The sequence below is a fragment of the Pristiophorus japonicus genome, chromosome 17 (assembly GCF_044704955.1).
Source record: "Pristiophorus japonicus isolate sPriJap1 chromosome 17, sPriJap1.hap1, whole genome shotgun sequence".
Taxonomy (NCBI): domain Eukaryota; kingdom Metazoa; phylum Chordata; class Chondrichthyes; family Pristiophoridae; genus Pristiophorus; species Pristiophorus japonicus.
Genome location: NC_091993.1, coordinates 122,589,907 through 122,609,367, shown reverse-complemented (window position 1 = coordinate 122,609,367; position 19,461 = coordinate 122,589,907). Strand labels below are relative to the sequence as shown.

At 46.9% G+C, this 19,461-nt stretch overlaps 1 protein-coding gene and 1 non-coding gene across 3 annotated transcripts in view; both read left to right on the top strand.

The window, feature by feature from the left end:
* The window catches only part of LOC139228305 (uncharacterized), a 163,662-nt gene that overhangs the window by 75,360 nt on the left and 68,841 nt on the right, over positions 1 to 19,461 (top strand). The gene's annotated exons all lie outside the window — the stretch shown is intronic.
* Positions 4,464 to 4,535, top strand: trnak-uuu (transfer RNA lysine (anticodon UUU)). Its single transcript has one exon. It is a non-coding gene; the product is annotated as a tRNA-Lys (tRNA).

The window sequence follows — 19,461 nt, the reverse complement described above, 5'->3', positions numbered from 1 at the left end:
AGGAGGAATGCAAGATGATTCTCGTAAACTGCTGAGAACCATAGCCACTGCTTTCTTCCTCCCTCACCCCCCCCCCCTCCCCTCCTCGACTTTCAATTAGTTGACTTCATTACACTGGGTGTGTTATGAGACAGAAAAGCCTAATCCCTGGCCAAGGCTGAATGTATCACTCATGACAGTGAGTGAGATTCTTTAGGAATGCACAAGCATTTTATTTTGTTTCCCAGAAAGGGCAACTTGTCAGCTGATGGATTTTTGAGACTCGGGTCTGAGGCTGCAACAGAATCGTACAGCACAGAAATAGGCCATCAGACCTACCGTGCCTGTGCCGGCTCTGTGAAAGAGCGATCCAATTAGTCCCACTCCCCCCTGCTCTTTTCCCAGAACCTGGCAACTTTTTCCCTTTCAACTATTTATCCAATTCTCTTTTGAAAGTTACTATTGAATCTGCTCCCACCGCCCTTTCAGGCAGCGCACTCTAGATCAGGGCAACTTGCTGCGTAGAAAAAATTCTCCTCATCTCACCCCGATTCTTTTACCAATTATCTTCAATCTGTGTCCTCTGGTTACGGGCCGGCTTGCCACTGGAAACAATTTCTCCTTATTTACTCTTATCTAAACCCTTCATAATTTTGAACACCTCTATCAAATTTCCCCTTATCCTTCTCTGCGCTAAGGAGAACAATCCCAGCTTTTCTGATGAGAAAAAGACAGACTTGGATTTATATAGCGCCTTTCATGACCACCGGACATGTCAAAGCGCTTTACAGCCAATGAAGTACTTTTTTGAAGTGCAGTCACTGTTGTAATGTAGGAAACGCGGCAGCCAATTTGTGCACAGCAAGCTCCCACAAACAACAATGTGATAATGACCAGAAAGTCCAGATTATATCTTATTGCTCCCTGCCACCGCGCCCCACCCACACCTCCACCACCCCACCCCAACCAACTTTCCTGACTGGCTGGTGAAAGTTACAGGCGCCCCTCGCCTACATGACCATTTTTTTCCTTTCAGCTAGGACCGTATCATCAGACCATCCTTTCGTGGGGGACATCACACCCGTCCAATCTTTGTGTGCTATCCACACACATACACAGAGCAGAGGGGTCTTCACATAGTGATCAGCAGCAGGTTCCGTGGCTGACTTCAGTAGGGGTAAATTATAAACTAATCTGCGGAAAAAATATTTCAGTGAGCGAGTGGTCAATCTATTGAACAGGCTACAACGCTCCCCTGGCTGGCCTCCTGCATTCTACTCTACGTAAACTTGAGGTGATCCAAAACTCGGTTGCCCGTGTCCTAACTTGCACCAAGTCCCGCTCAACCATCACCCGTGTGCTCATTGACCTTCATTGGATCCGGGTTAAGCAATGCCTCGATTTCAAAATTCTCATCCTTGTTTACAAATCCCTCCATGGCCCCGCCCCTCCCCATCTCTGTAATCTCCTCCAGCCCCACAAACTCCCCCGAGATGTCTGCCCTCCACAAATTCTGCCCTCTTAAGTATCCCTGATTATAATCGCTCAACCATCGGAGGCCGTGCCTTATGTTGAACATAAGAACATAAGAAATAGGAGCAGGAGTAGGCTACCTGACCCCTTTAGCCTGCTCTGTCAGAGGAAATGTATTAGCATGGATCGAGAATTGGCTGGCTAACAGAAAGCAGAGAGTCGGGATAAATGGGTCCTTTTCGGGTTGGAAATCGGTGGTTAGTGGTGTGCCACAGGGATCAGTGCTGGGACCACAACTGTTTACAATATACATAGATGACCTAGAAGAGGGGACAGAGTTTAGTGTAACAATATTTGCAGATGACACAAAGATTAGTGGGAAAGCGGGTTGTGTAGAGGACACAGAGAGGCTGCAAAGAGATTTAGATAGGTTAAGCGAATGGGCTGAGGTTTGGCAGATGGAATACAATGTCGGAAAATGTGAGGTCATCCACCTTGGAAAAAAACAGTAAAAGGGAATATTACTTGAATGGGGAGAAATTATAACATGCTGCGGTGCAGAGGGACTTGGGGATCCTTGTGCATGAATCCCAAAAAGTTAGTTTGCAGGTGCAGCAGGTAATCATGAAGGTGAATGGAATGTTGGCCTTCATTGCGAGAGGGATGGAGTACAAAAGCAGGGAGGTCCTGCTGCAACTGTACAGGGTATTGGTGAGGCCGCACCTGGAGTACTGCGTGCAGTTTTGGTTACCTTACTTAAGGAAGGATATACTTGCCTTGGAGTGGGTACAGAGACGATTCACTAGGCTGATTCCGGAGATGAGGGGGTTACCTTATGATGATAGATTGAGTAGACTGAGTCTTTACTCGTTGGATTCAGAAGGATGAGGGGTGATCTTATAGAAATATTTAAAATAATGAAAGGGATAGACAAGATAGAGGCAGAGAGGTTGTTTTCACTGGTCGGGGGGACTCGAACTAGGGGGCACAGCCTCAAAATACAGGGGAGCCAATTTAAAACCGAGTTGAGAAGGAATTTCTTCTCCCAGAGGGTTGTGAATCTGTGGAATTCTCTGCCCAAGGAAGCAGTTGAGGCTAGCTCATTGAATGTATTCAAATCACAGATAGATAAGGGAATTAAGGGTTATGGGGAGCGGGCGGGTAAGTGGAGCTGAGTCCATGGCCAGATCAGTCATGATCGTTTTGAATGGCGGAGCAGGCTCAAGGGGCTAAATGGCCTACTCCTGGGCCCAAGTTTCCACATGATTCGTGCCTGATTTTTAGGAGCAACTGGTGGAGAACGGACTATCTTAGAAATCGCAATTCTCCACATTTTTTTTTCTGCAGTTATAGTCAGGTAGAACAGTTCTACTTTGGAACAGAATTTTTTCTTCAAAAGGGGGTGTGTCCGGCCACTGACGCCTGATTTGAAAGTTTCCACAGTGAAAACATACTCCAAACTAAAGTAGAATGGAGCAAGTGAAGATTTTTGTAGAACTGAAAAAACCTGTTCTACACATTAAAAAATCAGACGCAGGTTACAAATTAGGCGTCCAGAACGAGGTGGGGGGGGGGAAGGGAAGTCATTAAATTCTATAATAAATCCTTATTTATACTTATACAAATATTATTTAAATAAATCCAACCTGAATAAACATTTATAAGCAAAGAAAAGATTAAATAAACCACCTTCCTACCTGTGTGAAAGTGCTTCAGCCACGGAGAATTCTGCAGCCGTTCGTGCCGCTGAGCGGGAGGGGGGGGAGGAGAAAGCGGTTTGTTGCCGCGGAGGGGAGGGAGGGGAAGGAGACAGCGGCTTGTTGCCGTGGAGGGGAGGGAGGGGAAGGAGACAGCGGCTTGTTGCCGTGGAGGGGAGGGAGGGGAAGGAGACAGCGGTTTGTTGCCGCGGAGGGAGGGGAAGGAGACAGCAGCTTGTTGCCGCGCAGGGGAGGGGAGGGAGGGGAAGGAGACAGCAGCTTGTTGCCGTGGAGGGAGGGGAGGGAGGGGAAGGAGACAGCGGCTTGTTGCCGTGGAGGGAGGGGAGGGAGGGGAAGGAGACAGCGGCTTGTTGCCGTGGAGGGAGGGGAAGGAGACAGCGGCTTGTTGCCGTGGAGGGAGGGGAGGGAGGGGAAGGAGACAGCGGCTTGTTGCCGTGGAGGGAGGGGAGGGAGGGGAAGGAGACAGCGGCTTGTTGCCGCGGAGGGGAGGGAGGGAAAGGAGACAGTGAGAAGGGTAGCCTCAGTGCTGACGCGCTGATGGCAATGTGATTTTATTAAAAAATGTTCAAAAATTAAACAGCTACAAAGAACTATAAAAATGGCCGAGTGCCAATGTTTTTTTCTCACACTGAGCATGCGCGAATGCTCCAACGCGCACGCGCAGCGTTGCCGGCAGGAAAAAAACTAATTTAAATAGTACCCGCCCCCTCCCACTTACAAAATCGGCGCGAGTGTAGGCTCCGCCCCCCCTGGGCGCCGCGCCAAACAGACAAGGAGCTGCAAAGCGCTCGAGAATAGCGCGTTTTTTTTCTGGCGCCGTTTTAGGCGCGATAAACGGGCGCCCAGCTCGGAGGGGTGCCCGTTTTTTATCCTGTGGAACTTGATCCCCCTGTTCCTAATTCTTATGTTCTTATGTTCACATAATTTGGAAAAGTGGATTATATCGAGCATGCAAGTTAGAGAAAATGGGTTGAACAGAGGGCATGAAATAGGGAATAGTAGATTAAACATAGGCAATGCAGTGAAAGAAATACCTTGCATTTATATAGCACCTTTCATGACCTCTCGACGTCCCAAAGCACTTTACAGCCAATAAAGTACTTTTTAAGTGCAGTCACTGTTGTTATGTAGGTATGAGCAATAGACATAGTTCTTTGTGTGGAAGGTATGTATTAGGGAACTGTGGGTTAATGTAGAGTCACAGTACAGAAAAGTGGCTGTATAGAGATTACGCGAAGGAGAACAGTGTGGTAAGGGTATGTATTGAGGACTGGTGGTTAAATGGCAGGGATAGTCTGGATAGCTCAGTCGGTAGAGTATCAGACTTTTAATCTGAGGGCCAGGGTTTCAGTCCCTGTTTGGGTGTTAGTTTTTGGGAATCAAGGGATAGTGCAGGAAAGTGGAGTTGCTGTAGAAGATCAGCCATGATCTCATTAAATGGCGGAGCAGGCTCGAAGGGCCGAATGGCCTACTCCTGCTCCTATTTCTTACGACAGTGGATGATGTAAAGGATACACACTATGGTAATGGTAATAGGGAGTAATCATTCAGGAATATTCGGTATATAGAGCGAAATGATCGGGAACGGTGGGAGATTATATCAGGGTGAAACACTTTGAGTGACAAGCAGCAGAATACCCATTTCTCCACAGCCAGTGACCCCACTATCGGGATTGTGTCCTCCGAAAGCACAAGACCGTTAAGGACAACAACAACTTGTATTTATACGGCGCCTCTAACATAGTGTGACGTTCTTCAAAGTTCAAGGAGCGTTAACAAGCAAAATTTGACACAGAGCCACATATTAGGGCAGATGAGCAAAAGCTTGGTCAAAGAGGTAGGTTTTAAGGAGCGTCTTAAAGGAGGAAGGAGAAGGAGAGAGGCGGCGAGAAACTTGATGTTACAAGTGGAACTGATGGTCCAGTAATTACTGGCCATTGAAACAGCTGCTTCCACAAGTTACTTCGACCAAATTGATCTCATTCTTTGCTAGGGCAGAACAGATTGTACAGTAGGATCTAATTCCACCAGCCAGCACTGACGGTGAAGTAACTGAATAACTCCAAACTACTGTGACCATATAAGGCAATGACTGAACTCTCCTCAAGGTAGCATAAATATATGAATCATAGAATCATAGAAATTTACAGCATGGAAGGAGCTCTTTTCAGCCCATCTTGTCCGCGTCGGCCGACAAAGAACTACCCAGCCTAATCCCACTTTCCAGTTCTTGGTCCATAGCCCTGTAGGTTACGGGACTTCAAGTACATATCCAAGTACTTTTTAAATGTGGTGATGGTTTCTGCCTCTACTACCCTTTCAGGCAGGGAGTTCCAGACCCCCACCACCCTCTAAATCCCCTCTAAACCTCCTACCACTTACTTTAATCTATGCCGCCTGGTTGTTGACCCCTCTGCTAAGGGTCCTTCCTATCCACTATATCTAGGCCCCTCATAATTTTGTACACCTCAGTAAGGTCTCCCCTCAGCCTCCTCTGTTCCAGCCTATCCAGTCTTTCCTCATAGATAAGATTCTCCAGTCCAGGCAACTGTACAGGGTATTGGTGAGGCCACACCTGGAGTACTGCGTACAGTTTTGGTCTTCGTATTTAAGGAAGGATATACTTGCATTGGAGGCTGTTCAGAGAAGATTCACGAGGTTGATTCTGGAGATGAGCATTTTCCCATATGATCTGTATAAAGACGGAAGGGTGAATATTGTGTCAGCACCATACACCGGGTATACCAGTACAGTACCAACCTGACTTGTCCTATCGCGACAAGTCCCATCAAGAATTTTTGTTTTACCCCAGTCCAAACTGTGAGACTTGGGGCACAGGTTTCATTAAGTATTTATTTGCATAGGCAAGTAAATATCACTGTAAGAAAGGATGTTTCCACTGATGGGGGAGACTAGAACGAGAGGGCATAATCTTAGAATAAGGGGCCGCCCATTTAAAACAGAGATGAGAAGGAATTTCTTCTCTCAGAGGGTTGTAAATCTGTGGAATTCGCTGTCTCAGAGAGCTGTGGAAGCTGGGACATTGAATAAATTTAAGACAGAAATAGACAGTTTCTTAAACAATAAGGAGATAAGGGGTTATGGGGAGCGGGCAGGGAAGTGGACCTGAGTCCATGATTGGATCAGTCATGATCGTATTAAATAGCGGAGCAGGCTCGAAGGTCTGTATGGCCTACTCCTGCTTCTATTTCTTATGTTCTTATGAGGGAGGTTGACTTAAGAGGATAGGTTGAGTAGGTTGGGCCTATACACATTGGAGTTCAGAAGAATGAGAGGTAATCTTATCGAAACATAAAAGATAATGAGAGGGCTCGACAGGGCGAATGCAGGGAGGATATTTCCACTCATAGGGGAAACTAAAACTAGGGGGCATAGTCTCAGAATAAGGGGCTGCCCATTTAAAACTGAGATGAGAAATTTCTTCTCTCAGAGGGTTGTAAATCTGTGGATTTCTCTGCCCTAGAGAGCTGTGGAGGTTAGGTCACAATATATTTAAGGTGGAGATAGACAGATTTTTGAGCAACAAGGGAATAAAGGGTTATGGGAAGCGGGCAGGGAAATGGAACTGAGTCCATGATCATATCAGCCATGATCTTATTAAGTAGCGGAGCAGGTTCGAGGGGTCAAATGGCCTACTCCTGCTCCTATTTCTAATATTCTTATGTTCTTATGTAACATCCTCATAAATCTCCTCCGTACCCTCTCAAGTACAATCACATCTTTCCTGTCATTTTCCAACATTCCATTGACTCTGGATCAGTTCCTATAGAGTGGAGGGTAGCCACTGTAACCCCACTTTTTAAAAAAGGAGGGAGAGAGAAAACAGGGAATTATAGACCGGTCAGCCTGACCTCAGTAGTGGGTAAAATGATGGAATCAATTATTAAGGATATCATAGCAGCGCATTTGGAAAGAGATGACATGATAGGTCCAAGTCAGCATGGATTTGTGAAAGGGAAATCATGCTTGACAAATCTGCTGCAATTTTTTGAGGATGTTTTCAGTAGAGTGGACAAGGGAGAACCAGTTGATGTGGTGTATTTGGACTTTCAGAAGGCTTTCGACAAGGTCCCACACAAGAGATTAATGTGCAAAGTTAAATCACATGGGATTGGGGGTAGTGTGCTGACGTGGATTGAGAACTGGTTGGCAGACAGGAAGCAAAGAGTTGGAGTAAATGGGTACTTTTCAGAATGGCAGGCAGTGACTAGTGGGGTACCGCAAGGTTCTGTGCTGGGGCCCCAGCTGTTTACATTGTACATTAATGATTTAGACGAGGGGATTAAATGTAGTATCTCCAAATTTGCGTATGACACTAAGTTGGGTGGCAGTGTGAGCTGCGAGGAGGATGCTATGAGGCTGCAGAGTGACTTGGATAGGTTAGGTGATTGGGCAAATGCATGGCAGATGAAGTATAATGTGGATAAGTGTGAGGTTATCCACTTTGGTGGTAAAAACAGAGAGACAGACTATGATCTGAATGGTGACCGATTAGGAAAAGGGGAGGTGCAACGAGACCTGGGTGTCATGGTACAACAGTCATTGAAGGTTGGCATGCAGGTACAGCAGGCAGTTAAGAAAGCAAATGGCATGTTGGCCTTCTAGCGAGGGGATTTGAGTACAGGGGCAGGGAGGTGTTACTACAGTTGTACAGGGCTTTGGTGAGGCCACACCTGGAGTATTGTGTACAGTTTTGGTCTCCTAACTTGAGGAAGGACATTCTTGCTATTGAGGGAGTGCAGAGAAGGTTCACCAGACTGATTCCCGGGATGGCGGGACTGACATATCAAGAAAGACTGGATCAACTGGGCTTGTATTCACTGGAGTTCAGAAGAATGAGAGGGGATCTCATAGAAACGTTTAAAATTCTGACGGGTTTAGACAGGGTAGATGCAGGAAGAATGTTCCCAATGTTGGGGAAGTACAGAACCAGGGATCACAGTCTAAGGATAAGGGGTAAGCCATTTAGGACCTAGATGAGGAGAAACTTCTTCACCCAGAGAGTGGTGAACCTGTGGAATTCTCTACCACAGAAAGTTATTGAGGCCAATTCACTAAATATATTCAAAAAGGAGTTAGATGTAGTCCTTACTACTAGGGGGATCAAGGGGTATGGCGAGAAAGCAGGAATGGGATACTGAAGTTGCATGTTCAGCCATGAACTTATTGAATGGCGGTGCAGGCTAGAAGGGCTGAATGGCCTACTCCTGCACGTATTTTCTATGTTTCTATGATCAGAACTGCACGTTACTACAGGGCTGCAGTGATACCTGCCCTCCTGTATGGCTCAGAGACATGGACCATGTACAGTAGACACCTCAAGTCGCTGGAGAAAAACCACCAACGATGTCTCCACAAGATCCTACAAACCCCTGGGAGGACAGTGGCACCAACATTAGCGTCCTCAACCAGGCCAACATCCCCAGCATTGAAGCACGGACCACATTTGATCAGCACCGCTGGGCGGGCCACATTGTCCGCATGCTTGACATGAGACACCCAAAGCAAGCGCTCTACTCTGAGCTCCTTCACGGCAAACCAGCCAAAGGTGGGCAGAGGAAACATTACAAGGACACCCTCAAAGCCTCCCTGATAAAGTGCAACATCCCCACTGACACCTGGGAGTCCCTGGCCAAAGACCGCCCTAAGTGGAGGAAGTGCATCCGGGAGGGTGCTGAGCACCTCGTATCTCATCGCCGAGAGCGTGCAGAAACCAAGCACAGGCAGCGGAAAAGCATGCGGCAAACCTGTTCCACCCACCTTTTCCTCAACGACTATCTGTCCCACGTGTCACAGGGACTGTGGTTCTCGTATTGGACTGTTCAGCCACCTAAGGAATCATTTTTAGAGTGGAAGCAAGTCTTCCTCGATTCCGAGGAATTGCCTATGAATTAATGACACAGTACTCTAGCTGTGGCTTAACTAATGTTTTATACAGTTCAAGCATAATCTCCCTGCTCTTGCATTCTATGCTTCGGCTAATAAAAACAAGTATTCCTTATGCCTTCTTAACCACCTTATCTACCTGGCCTGCTACTTTCAGTGATCTGTGGACCTGCACTCCAAGGTCCCTTTGTTCCTCTGCACTTCTCAGTGTCCTCCCATTTAATGTGCATTCCCTTGGCTTGTTAGCCCTCTCCAAATGCATTTCCTCACACTTCTCTGGATTGAATTCCATTTGCCACAGTTCTGCCCCCCTGACCAGTTCATTGATATTTTCCTGCAGTCTACAGCTTTCTCCTTATCAACCACACAGCTAATGTTTGTATCATCTGCAAATTTCTTAATCATACCCCCATGCATATATCTTTTAAAAACCACTGGTTAGATTAGGGTTGTTCCTGTGTCATCACCAGGAAAGCAATCTGCCAGTGCTCCATTGTGACAGGCACAATTAATATAATAACGCAAACATAAATTCTGCTATAAACAAAAGGAAAACTTATAAACCTAAATCATAAGATGTAATGAAAAGAATGACTTATATTTCTATAGCACATTTCACAAAGCACTCTACGGCCAATGAAGTAGTTTTTGAAGTGCAATCACTGTTGTAATGTGGGAAATGCAGCAGCCAATTTGTGCACAGCAAGCTCGCACAAACAGCAATGTGATAATGGTCAGATAAACTGTTTTACTGATGTTGATTGTGGAATAAATATTAGCCAGGACATCGGGGATAACTCCCCTGCTCTTCAAAATAGTGGCGTGGGATCTTTTACATCCACCTGAGAGGGCAGAATTGGTTTAATGTTTCATAAAAAAGATGGCACCTCTGACACTGCAGCACTCTCTCGGTATTGCACTGATTTTTTTTGTGCTGAAGTCTCGGGAGAACCTTGTCTCAGAGCTGAGAGTGCTACCCACTGAGCCACGGATAAGATTCAAGCAGGGTCTGAAGTAATAAGAACATAAGAACATGAGAAATAGGAACAGGAGTAGGCCACGAGACCCCTCGAGCCTGCTCCGCCATTCAATAAGATCATGGCTGATCTGATCCCGGACTCAGCTCCACATCTCCGCCCACTCCCCATAACCCCTTATCGTTTAAAAAACTGTCTCTTTCTGTTTTCAATTTATTCAATGACCCAGCTTCCACAGCTCTCTGAGGCAACGAATTCCACAGATTTACAGCCCTCTGAGAGAAGAAATTCCTCCTCATCTGTTTTAAATGGGCGGCCCCTTATTCTAAGATCATGCCCTCCTAGTTCTAGTCTCCCCCCATCAGTGGAAACATCCTCTCTGCATCCACCTTGTCAAGCCCCCTCATAATCTTATACGTTTCCATTGGCCTTCCTGATCGCTTGCTGTACCTGCATCCTAGCCTTTTGTGTTTCAGGCTCAAGTAGCCCCCCAGGTCCCGCTGTACTGCGGCACTTTGCAATCTTTCTCCATTTAAATAATAACTTGCTCTTCCTGGTTCCATGCAAGTGTCGGCAACCCCCCTAAGTAAACATATCGGGTCTATGTCTGTCGACACGGTCCGGCAAGAAGACGCATTCCGATTGGGTTTGCCAAGCATCCGTCCTTCATGAACCAGCAGGCTCGCTTTGGGGGGAGGGGGGGGGGGGGGTGGTGACCACCCATTGCCATGAGAGCCGTGCCTCAGGAATCGAGGTTGTAAGTATCTCCTGTGATACCAAAGCAGCTTGAGTATCTGCCAAGGGAGGAATAGCGGGCAACAGCTCTTTGTGTGCCCTTTAAGCAAATACCAGACGCGGCTAATCTAGCAGAGTTTCGATGAACAGGATGAATTCATCGTTTCACCAAGAGCCTTGCGGAGATCCAAGAAGTGCTGAAGCAGTCCTTGTTGTTTCGGGAAGATAAGAGGGCAGCAGAGCATTAAATATCCTGAACTGTGAAATGTACCTGTCTGGAAAACCGAAGCATACTGGAAACCCGTAATCTATTTGGACAGGAACAAAGGGAGGCCCAGACAATACAAGCTCTGTTCCGGCAAATCACGAACATCATTCAGATCATACTGTGGTGACTCACAGTCACAAAGCTCCCTCTTTCCCCTGTATAACCAGGTGCTCCTTTTCCAGTATCGCCCTGGAGCAAGGACAGCAGCGATCTCCAGCCTCCTTTTTACATTAACCGTTTACTTTTGTTTCGGTCTGTGCCTCTCCTCTCCCACTGTCAGCCAGGCTCCAAGGACCAGCTCAGCCTCCCGCCCCCCCCTCCCCGTGAGTGCAGAGAACATAGAAATTAGGTGCAGGAGTAGGCCATTTGGCCCTTCGAGCCTGCACCGCCATTCAATAAGATCATGGCTGATCATTCACCTCAGTATACCCCTTGATCCCTTTAGCCATAAGGGCCATATCAAACTCCCTTTTGAAAATATCTAACGAACTGGCCTCAACAACTTTCTGCGGTAGACAATTCCACAGGTTAACCACTCTCTGAGTTAAGAAGTTTCTCCTCATCTCAGTCCTAAATGGCTTACCCCTTATTCTGAGACTGTGACCCCTGGTTCTAGAACTCCCCAGCAACGGGAACATTCTTCCTGCCTCTAACCTGTCCAATCCAGTCAGAATTTTATATGTTTCTATGAGATCCCCTCTCATTCTTCTAAACTCCAGTGGATGCAAGCCCAGTTGATCCAGTCTCTCCTCATATGTCAGTCCTGCCATCCCGGGAATCAGTTTAGTGAACCTTCGCTGTACTCCGTCTTTCCTCAGATTAGGAGACCAAAACTGAACACAATATTCCAGGTGCCCCAATTGTAGATGGGCACAGACAGGTGGGACTAGCTCCCTGCCTTTAAAAAGATTTGGATTTATATAGCGCCTTTCACGGCTCAAAGCGCTTTAAAGCCAACAAAGTACTTTTTGGAGTGCAATCACTGTTGTAATGTAGGAAACGCGGCAGCCAATTTGTGCACAGCAAGCTCCCAAAAACAGCCATGTGATAATGACCAGATAATCTGTTTTTTTGTTATGTTTATTGAGGGATAAATATTGGCCACAACACCGGGGATAACTCCCCTGCTCTTCTTCAAAATAGTGCCAATGAGATCTTTTACGTTCACTTAAGAGCTCGGTTTAATATCGCATCCAAAAGACAGCACTGGAATGTCAGCCTAGGTTTTTGTGGTACAAGTTCCTGGAGTGGGATTTGAACCCACAACCTTCTAACTCAGGGGCGAGAGGGCTCCCCACTAAGCCATAGCTAACACTACACTAGAAGCACTTTATCTAACAGCAGTCCATAGACCCAGGTGCTACAGTGCCACTCACTGCCAGCAGATCATGTTGTTTTCCCTTGGGAAACTGCCTCATTGTGGATCCTCCGAACCCAACTGGCTGGGGTTTTATTGAGTCTTGTGAACATCACGTGACTGGCTAAGCCACTCACAATGCAACAGCTCTACAAACTTGTGAGCATACTCGCAGGTGCATACGTTACAAGGATAAACTCCATGGTCCTGAAAATTCTCATGGAGGGGTGGGCGGGGTCCATTCCACCAGTCTTCCGCCGTAAGGGATTCAAACATGGAACCCACCGGGAAATGGCAAGTTGCACCAGGTCTCCACTCTTTCTGGGAATTTCCGGCATGCGACTTCTGTCCGTCCCGTAAAATGCCGATTGTTCGTCTGTGGAGCGGAGCCTGTGAGTGTCCGACATCAGGAGCGCCCCTGGCTCATTTAGGACCTGGCATGGTGCAGGAGGCCGCCGCCATGCACAGTGAGAACAGGCACACTGGACTCTACTGTGGGCCCCGGCCAGAGAGGGGAGGGGCAAACAGCAGGCCAGGTAAGCACCCCCCGAAAAAAGGTACGATTTTTAGCGTGTTTTTTAAAATGTCAATGGACTCTTTACACAGGGGGAAGTGATTAGGTAACTGCCCCTCCTGCCCGCCCCCATCAGCAGTGCCAGATTTGGTGGTTAGATGGGGCAGGCAGCTATTGTTGGTATTGGCGCTGGCTCTCCAGGGGCTCCACATTCCTGCTCCTCATTTTTTTTTACTTGTGCACCCTTATGGAGAGTTTTAGCTATGAGGAAAGATTGGAGAAGCAAGGGTCTTTTTTTCATTGGAACAAAGGAGGCTGAGGGGAGACCTGATTGAGGTGTACAAAATTATGATGGGCCTAGATAGAGTGGATAGGAAGGACCTGTGTCCCCTGGCAGAGGGGCCAACAACCAGGGGGCAAAAACTTAAAGTAATTGGTAGAAGGTTTAGAGGGGATATGAGGGGAAATGTCTTCACCCAGAGGGTGGTGGGGGTCTGGAACTCACTGCCTGAAAGGGTGGTAGAAGCAGAAACCCTCACCACATTTAAAAAGATACTTGGATGTGCACTTGAAGTGCTGTAGCCTGCAGGGATACGGACCGAGAGCTGGAAAGTGGGATTAGGCTGGATAGCTCTTTGTCGGCCGGCACGGACACAATGGGCCCAAAAGGCCTCCTTCCGTGCCGTAAATTTCTATGAATCTATGTTTCTACTCTGTTCTTTGAACTTTGCCTGGAGCAGCACAATCTTGAAAACTTCATTAAGTCATCTTGAAGTCCCCTGTTCCAAAGAAAACAAACCCAATTTCCTTAACCTTTTCCTCGTAACACAGACTGCCGAAACTCCAAATCAGGCAGAGTTACAGCTGGACTATATTTTACTGCAGTTCACTAATACCACAGTTGTACTTAATGTGAGGGTCAGAGTGTAATATTGTTTCTGCAGTGAGATCCCAGGGCGTCCATTACACTACACTTTGAAATGACCACAGAATTCACCCTGTTTAAATATTCATAACTAGAAAAGAGCTGTGGATTCAGAATGTCGTCTCTTTCCCTGTGTGTGATTTTGTTTTCACTTGTCCCAGTCTTTCTGTTAAGATCTGTTCATGTTCGTCGGGTGCTCACTGCCCGGACCAACGCTGACTGACGTCACAACACCTTCATGGTTACACATGGCCAACATAGATTTTCAAACAGGGAAATGCATAAAATTCTTAGAGGGCTTGACAGGGAAGGCTGTTTCCCCTGGCTGGAGAGTCTAGAACCTGGGGTCACAGTCTCATAAAAAGGGCTCGGCCTCTTAGAACTGAGATGAGGAGAAACTTCTTCACTCAGAGGGTGGTGAATCTTTGGGAATTCTCTATGCCAGAGGGCTGTGGAGGCTCAGTCGTTGAGTATATTCAAGACTGAGATCGATAGATTTTTGGATATTAAGGAAATCAAGGGATATGGGGACACGGCGGGAAAGTGGAGTTAAGTTCGAAGATCAGCCATGATCTCACTGAATGGCGGAGCAGGCTCGAGGGGCCGAAAGTCCTACTCCTGCTCCTATTTCTTATGTTCTGATGTCCCTGGGGTCCGAAAGTCATCAGATTTTTTAACTATTTTTTGCGTTTGTTGACTTACTGGTATATTGTTTCTGCTCCCTGCAGTGGTATGCCACTGCACGCTGCTCCCTCTAATGGCCCCGGCCTGCTGATGGTCTTGCAGGCCGGGACTGCTGATTTCCGGGCCGGGCCACCGCACGGTGCACGCGCGTGCTGCTGCAGGAGGGCGACGGCTGACTGCAGGGTGGGCAGGTACAGCAGGAGCGGCGAGGTCGGGGCGAAGGAGCGGCAAGAATTCATAGAGGGATGTGATCGGGGGCCCAGGAGAGGCGTGAGTTCGGGGCCCAGGAGAGGCGAGGGCCCTGGGGCAGCACGGGCCCAGCCCACACTGCGATATGTGTGCACGCACTAGGTCCATGCAGCAGAGCTGGTCTCCAGTCGTCTTGGTTAACCCTTGCCACTGGACCAAGACCTCGCTCTGTCAAGCCCGTGTGGTGGCTGGTGTGCAACGGCCACCCCACGTTAAAAAAATCCACACACAGGCATCTTCCACCCTTCAGGATGTAGTTCGGGATCTGGAATATTAGGTCCTTCATTGAAACACCTGTGAACTCATCCCTTTTCGGCGTGGAAGCAAGTCATCCTCGTTTCGAGGGACCGCCTATGATGATGATGACATTGTTTCTGTTGCTGTGTGCAAAATAAGAAAGGTTTTGTTTAGTAAGAGCAAAGTTGCAGTCTTGGTACCTTGGTGTGCCACCTTAACACACACCCTTTTACCCTGTTTTTATATTGGGTAATGTGCCATGTTGGTACCCCGGCTCACCGTGCGTGGAAAGCATCAGCGACGGCAAGGTGAATCTGCCAGATTCTTTGACTCATCTTTGTGCGAGAAACCCTCAGCAAATCAGGTAACATCCGTGGGAGAACCGAGGAGATCCGCTGTGGGTCCTTGGGCAGAACAGGAAGATATGACTGGAAATGAACAGCATTTAAGGGAGGTGGAACACACACACACACACACACACACACACACACATATATATATATCATCATCGTCATAGGCAGTCTCTCGGAGTCGAGGATGACTTGCTTCCACATTAAAAATGAGTTCTCGGATGATTGTTAAGTCCGATGTGGGAGCTACAGTCTCTGTCGCAGATTGGACAGACGGTGGTTGAAAGTACGTTGGTTGAAGTGCCGGTTTGTTGAAATGCTTGGGTCATGCGCTCCTTCTGCCGTATGCGCTTAGTCTCCGCTTGCTCCTGGCGAAGAAACTCAAAGTGTTCAACACCCTCACGGATTATTCTCTTCCACTTTGAGCCGTCTTGGGCCAGGGATTTCCAGGTGTCGGTGGGGATGTTGAACTTCTTCAAGGAGGCTTTGAGGGTGTCCTTGAAGCGTTTCCTCTGCCCACCTAGGGCTCGCTTGCCCTGTCGGAGCTCTGAGTAGAGCGCTTGCTTTGGGAGTCTTGTATCGGGTATATGAACGATGTGGCCCACCCAACGGAGCTGGTCGAGCTGGTCAATGCTTTGATGCTGAGGATGTTGGCCTGCCTGAGAACGCTGATGTTGGTGCGCCTATCCTGCCAATGGATTTGCAGGATCTTCCTCAGGCAGTGTTGATGGCACTTCTCCAGTATTTTGATGTGCCTGTATGTCATATAGTCCATGTCTCTGAAGCATATATGAGGGCAGGTATCACTACTGCTCTGTAGACCATGAGCTTGGTGCCGGTTTTAAGGTCCTGGTCTTCAACCACTCTCTTCCTCAGGTGACCAAAGGCTGTGCTGGCATCGGTGTTTGCCCTTGTTGACAGTAGGCTCCCAAAGTATGGAAAATGGTCCTTTTTCCGCCCACCACACGTTGTCCAAGGCATCGTCGTGGATTTTGATAATCGGGGGGCAGTGCTGTATGGCGGGGGCAGGTTGATAGAGCACCTTTGTCTTACGGATGTTTAGTGTAAGGCCCATGCTCTCGTACGCTACGGTGAACGTGTTGACGATGGTTTGGAGTTCGTCCTCCAAGTGAGCGCAGACGCAAGCGTCATCTGCATATTGTAATTCGATGACGGAGGATGGGACGACCTTGGATCTGGTCTGAAGGCAGCGGAGGTTGAACAGTTTCCCGTTTGTTCTATAGATTATCTCCACTGCAGCGGGAAGCTTGCTAACGGTGAGATGTAGCATTACAGCAAGGAAGATCGAGAAGAGCGTTGGTGCAATGACACAGCCTTGCTTCACCCCGGTTCATACATGAATTGGGTCTGTAGTGGATCCATTGGTCAGGATCACGGCTTGCAGGTTATCATGAAGCAAGTGGAGGATGGTGACAAATTTTTGAGGACAGCTGAATTTGAAGAGTACACTCCATAATCCCTCACGGTTGACAATGTCAGAGGCCTTCGTCAAGTCAAAGAAGGCCATGTACAGAGGTTGGTGTTGCTCCCTGCATTTCTCTTGAATTTGTCGCGTGGTGAAGATCATGTCCATTGTGTCCCTAGTGGGCGGGATCTGCATTGCGACTCTAGGAGCCGCTCTTCTGCCACAGGGAGTAGACGATTGAGGAGGATTCTTGCGATAACTTTCCCTGTGGTAGACAGCAGGGAAATTCCCCTGTAGTTACTGTAATCGGACTTAACTCCTTTCTTGAAGATGGTCCAAATTGCGGCGTCTCTGAGATTCCCTGGCATGCTCTCCTCCTTCCAAATTTGAGAAATGGCCTTATGTATTCATGCCAAAAGTGCTTCACAAACACATACACACACACATATATTTATATATATATACACACACACACACACACACACACACACATATATACACAGACACACTTACACATACACACACACACACTTACACACATACACACCATATACACACACATATATATGATATATACACACACATATATACACATACACACATGTATACACACACACATACAGACACACGCACACATATATACAGACACACATATACACCATACACACACACATATATATAGACATACACACACATAAATATATATATATACACACACATGTATATGCACACACACATACACACATATATATATATACACACAGACATATATATATAAATATATATACATACACACATCATATATATATATACACACACACACATGTATATGATATATACACACACATATATATACACACAGACACACGCACACATATATACACACACACATATACACCATACACATACACACATATATACACACATATATATATATATATATATATATACACACACACACACATATATACACATACACACATATATACACACACAGAGGAAAGGGGAGACTAGAACTAGGGGGCACAGCCTCAAAATACGGGGGAGCCAATTTAAAACTGAGTTGAGAAGGAATTTCTTCTCCCAGAGGGTTGTGAATCTGTGGAATTCTCTGCCCAAGGAAGCAGTTGAGGCTAGCTCATTGAATGTATTCAAGTCACAGATAGATAGATTTTTAACCAATAAGGGAATTAAGGGTTACGGGGAGAGGGCGGGTAAGTGGAGCTGAGTCCACGGCCAGATCAGCCATGATCTTGTTGAATGGCGGAGCAGGCTCGAGGGGCTAGATGGCCTACTCCTGTTCCTAATTCTTATGTTCTTATATATATATATATATATATACACACACACAGACACACACATACAGACACAGACAAATACAAACAGACTCACATGAAAAGAAATAGAATGACCTGTAAAGTGTTTACGTTAAATTAAGTTGATGGTTAAATGGCAGAAGTGATATTAGCAGGAGACAGCAGGGGGCATCATGAGGAAAATCAAACGAATAAAAGGGATAATTGAGGCACAGAATGTAACTGAAAAAGGTGAGAGATGAGGCAGGTGGGGAGGGTTCTGTGACCCAGGAACCGATTCGAAGTTAAAAGCAGGTCGGCACCGTGGGTGCAGCAACTTTGCCAGTACGGTGTTGTGATGGGTGATGGAACATCCCCACCCCAAGCACCAGCCCCCACCAAAATCCCTGGAAACATCGACACAGTGGCAACGTTTTCTGCCTAAGAGAAAGGGAGAGCTGTAGTTAAGGTTGGGAATCATTACAGTCAATGCTCAGGCCACAGCACTGCAAAGTGTCTCGGAGGAAGATCAGATTTTGGGTATTGGGTCCGCATTTTAGAAATTTCTAATGTCCTGGTCAATATTCTTCCCTCAACCAACTAAAAACAACAACTTATCTGGTCATTATCTCACTGTTGTTTGTGGGAGCTTGCTGTGCGCACATTGGCTGCCGTGTTTCCCACCTATTTGAATGGCTGTAAAGCGCTTTGTGACGTCCTGAGGTCATGAAGGGGCTGTTTAAATGGAAGTTCTTCCTTTAGAATACGGGGATCATAAAATGGACTGCATGGTGCGAATACTAAACAAGTGACTCTGCAGACCATTCCATCGCAACCACATCAAAACAAAACACAGCCATTTGTCACGATCTGGAATGCATTGCCTGAAAGGGCGGTGGGAGCAGATTCAATATTAACTTTCAAAAGGGAATTGGATAAATACTTCAAAAGGAAGAAAAATTACAGGGCTATGGGGAGCGAGCAGGGTGGGGAGTGTGGGTGGAATCAGGAAAGGTTTAGATAGGGTAAATAAAGAGACACTGTTTCCAATGACTGACGAGTTGATAACCAGAGGGTACAGATTTAAGTTGACTGGCAAAAGAACCAGTGGCGACATGAGGGTAAACCTTTTTATGCAACGTGTGGTTAGGATTTGGATTAGGGTGCTGGGTACAGACTCAATAGTCGCCTTCAAAAGGGAACTGGATAAATATATGAAGGGGAAAAAAATGCAGGGACATGGGGAAAGCGGGCAAATGGGACTAACTGGATTCGATGATGCGATAACTGGACATCGCAGACTCGATGGGCCGAATGGCCTCCTTCTATGCTGTACTATTCTATGATTCTATGAATGGGACTAATTG